This window comes from Pteropus vampyrus, unplaced genomic scaffold (genome assembly GCF_000151845.1).
Source record: "Pteropus vampyrus isolate Shadow unplaced genomic scaffold, Pvam_2.0 Scaffold226, whole genome shotgun sequence".
Taxonomy (NCBI): domain Eukaryota; kingdom Metazoa; phylum Chordata; class Mammalia; order Chiroptera; family Pteropodidae; genus Pteropus; species Pteropus vampyrus.
Genome location: NW_011889007.1, coordinates 34,895 through 39,268, shown reverse-complemented (window position 1 = coordinate 39,268; position 4,374 = coordinate 34,895).

Here is a 4,374-nt window from a genome sequence, read left to right as displayed (position 1 = left end):
CAGACACGTGTCCACACACATGTGCACACACTCACACAGCACAGACTCAGGACACGTGTCCACACACATGTGCACACACCTACACAGTCACAGACACACAGACACATGTCCACATGTCTGTGCACACTCATACAACACAGATATAGACACTTGTCCACACACACGTGCACACACTCACACAGTCACAGACACAGGACACATGTCCATACACACGTGCACACACTCACACAGTCACAGACACACGGACACATGTCCACACAGTGTCACAGGCCCACAGAAACTTGTCCATATACATGTTCACACTCACATTTACTTGGCCACAGGCACATGTACACATGAACACACATGTTTATATGACACGGCCATGTACTTACATCCATACACACGCTCCCACACATGCATGCACAAACACAGGCACATATACACACATCCACACACATGATCAAAGAGACATGTCACAAATACATACAGGAACATGTGCTTGCCCACATACGGTCACAGGAGTATATCACAAATACAACCACACACGTGCTCACCGACACATTGTACACACGTCCACACTCAGGCACACACCTGGTTATATGTGATCACACGTCCACACACGCATGATCACAGATGTCATCAACACGACCACATGCTGGGACACGGGCCCAGACCCTTACCTGTGGCAACAGACAGACAGATCGTAGTGCACTCACACTCACGCTCACACACTCACACTCACACATGGAGTAAAAGCAAAGCCTGCTTCACTCGCGTAGCACCAGGAGACACAGAACCCCAGGGACATGCTCCCACAAAGGCTCACACACTCCCGCAGGCTGCACGTGCACCTCTGGCACGGAGCCACCGAACATCGACACCCGTGGGCTGCGAGTTCCCCTTCACAGACTGTCAGGCCCTCGGTCGAGTGCAAACCATCACGAAAGCACACGCAGAAACAGACATGCGTTACAAATGACACACGCGACTGCAGCCAGCCACACGGGACTGTCCCCGACCTCAGCGCTCCACACGTGGTGCCAGGCTGGAAAGCAAGCCCGGCCCGTCCTGGGCCGCCAGGTTCTCCCAGAGAAGCTGGCCATCTGGATTTTCATGTGAAACCATTTAAAGAGGAAAACAGTGTGCAGCCCAAACCGGCACAACTGCCTTCACTTTGCGAAGGGCCCCCACTAACAGCTGGACCAGCCCCGGCCTCTGTGAGCCTCCCACTTGTCCTCTGGGAAACTCAGTCATAACGGTTCTCTTCCCAAGGGCTCGTGTGGGGCAGTGCGGTGTGAAGCCGGCTGAGCCGGCCAGCGGAGGGAGGGCTCTGGCCGCCCGGCTCACCCTGTTCTTTCTGGGTGGATGGGAGGAGGCTTGTGCTAGAGGGACCTGGTTTTGAGACCAGCCTCCGCCTCCCCAGGAAACCGAGCTCTTCATTTCCCTGCGGGTCTTTTGTGCTGAGCTGGAGTAAAGGCTCCCCCATCCCTCTTCCATGCAGCCCCCCACTCAGGAGCCCCTCCCCTCCCCCTCTCCTGTGCTCTGGGGTCACACCGACGTGGCTTCCAGTCATGGCTTCAACTTGTTCTGTGACTTTGGACGAGTCGCTACCCCTCTCAGAGCCTCAGTTTCTTCATCTGTAAAGTGGGGAGATTCCCTATCAGTCAGGGCAGTCCCCTTGCCCCCCGCCCTTCCCCCCATCTCCCCATTTCCCCCCAATCCCTGTGGCCCACTGAATCCAGTGGGACTTCACACAGCCCTGCGAGATGGGGCTAGGCCACAGCTCGCCCCCACTTCCTGCCTGGCTAATTGGGGGGCTCCATTGTTAAGAGGTGCCCCCCCCCAGCTAGCCCCAACCCTCGTTCTGCTGCTGCCAGCTCGCTCCCCACAGACAATGCCAGGGGCCGGCTGTCCTTAAGAGCTGCTGTAATTTGGTCGAATTCAGTCCAAGAGACAGTGATTATTGCTCATTAACAGACCCCTACGTCACTTTGTCTTCTCAGCCCCCAACTCTACTTCCGTCCTCCCCTCCGCCCCCCGCCGCCCAGCCCCTCTCCCTTCCCTCAGCCAGGGGAGGGCAGGAAGCCCTCCCAACTTCGGTTTCCTCGTTTAGGAAGTGGTCGTGTGATTGGTCCCAAATTCAAGGGCAAGGTTGTGATGAGGTTCGGTGGCATGTTCCAGGTGGGTCAGGGGCCTGGCAGAGGGGAGCTGGCCTGCTCTAAATGGGGGCGAGAAGGGAATTCCACACCGGGCTTATTGGCTTAGCAGTGTGGACAGGGCTATGGGGACCTCAATATGTGGGGGCTCATAGGGGTGAAGGGAAGGAGCAGATAATGAGCCTCCGGAGAGAATCCCAGGGAAGGGATGCATGCCGCCAGATACCCGGGCCCCCCATGGCCCAGTCAAGTTGACACACGGAGGTTGTCCCTCACATGAGACTCATTCGGCCCTTCACGACATCCAGACTTCACAAGCGAGACCCGGAAGCACCGAGAGGGCTAGTGGTTTATCCGATGTCCTACGACAGTTAAGTGACAAGCCTGAGATTTGAACCCAGCTCCCAAAGCTTGTGCTCCTAACCACCGGGCTACAGAGCCTTGCGGTGTGAACTGAGCAAATGTAGTAGGCTCTTGGGCATGTCAGCCTTACCTCCTCGAATGAAGGAAAGAGGTTTCTAGAAGGGAGTCGAGAAACTTTCATTCACTCGCTCACTCACTCATTCATTCATTCATTCATACAGTTAATGCCTTTCCTCGACACCACAGCTTGTGGACTGTGGACAGACCGATGGCTAAGACCTGGCTTGGAGAAAAGCAGAAAGATCGAAAAAGATTTCTGAAGGGACATTCTGTAGACTTTACTGGTTCCTCGCCTGGGTGGGGACACGTCAAGAGGCAACTGGGGTGGGGCCAGGCTGAGCGACGGGTGAAGGGGCAAGTCCGGGGGGGCCTGCCCCGGGACGCTGCCTTCCTGTGCACCATGCCCGTGAGTGCTCATGACAACCCAGGAGGCGGGTGCCGCTCTAACACCCATTTTACAGATGAGAACACTGAGGCCAGCGCCGGACACCGCCTGCCCCGTACCACAGGTGGCCCCCGACAGGCATCGGCTGCGATTGTTGGTGTGTAGAGGGGACCTACTATGTTCTAAGCCCCACGGTGAGGCCTTGTTTTGTTGAATCCTCCCGTGATCCTCCACGAGACAGCGCTGTTATTATCCCATTTCACAGGCGAGGAAGTCGAGGCTCAGAGGGAGAGAGCCACCTGCTCAGTGTCATGCAGCGAGGCTGAGTCCACCAGGCCACCTGGGAGAGAAGGAGAGAGAAACCCAGTCTTCAGCGGTGACCAGAGGGTGGGGAGGGGGGAGGTAGGTGGGGTCGAGGCGGTCAAATAGATGATGATGGAAGGAAATTTAACTTCGGGTGGCGAACACACCGTGCAATATACCTACAACGTATTATGGAATTGTACACTTGAAACCCATACGATTTTATTACCCGGTGTCACCCTGATGAAAAAAAAAAAAAAAAAAGGAACTCAGTCCTGGGGACATTCCGGTAGGTTCAGTGGGTGGGGGCAGGGAGCGAAGAGACAGACGTGGGGAGTTAAAGCGTGAGCCCCCCCACCGCCCCGCTGTCCCATCTCTCCGTGTATTTAGCCTTCAGATGGTGACAGTTTGATTGTGCACAGCTAAGAATATTCCCGAACAATGCCGAGTGGCCTCGAGATGCAGGGAAGTGAGTAGGAGAGAGGAGAAAGGGGAAGGGAGGGACGAAAGTCTCACCCTTCACTCACGACTGCGCCCCAAGTGTCCCCCGTGTGTAGCTTCTGCCTCCCTGCATTTCCATGGCAGAGATAACGAGACAGCTTTGTCACCATCTCCTGACCGAGAAAGCAACTTCTGTATTTACAGTGCTGGGCGAAGTGCGGCGGGGTATGGGGACACTCAGAGTGTCGGGGTTCGAAGCCCCACTCCCCCGCTGGCCAATGGTGTGGCTTCACATCTGGGCCTCGGTTTCACTGTCTGTATAATGGAATTAGTAATCGTACCTCACAGGGCAGACGGGAGGATGAAATGCATTACAGGAGTGTTTAGGAGGGTTTCGCTAAACATCACCTCACGCGGACATGAGGATCGAGGTGTGCGAAATAGACTCTAAGGACCCCCAGATGGCAGGAATTGGGAGAGGGACTCCGGCGTGACCTCATCCTAACTGGATGAAAATGGCAAAGATACGGTGGAGCGGCGAGTTCTTGGCTACCGCTGACCTCGCCTGGTAATCAAAGAATTGTCACCATGGTCCACGGAGAATAAACATAATTATTGTCCCTACAATACCGAGAGAACAAATAATTTAGTTAAAAGTATTTGTCAATAGCAAAATAAAAGTCC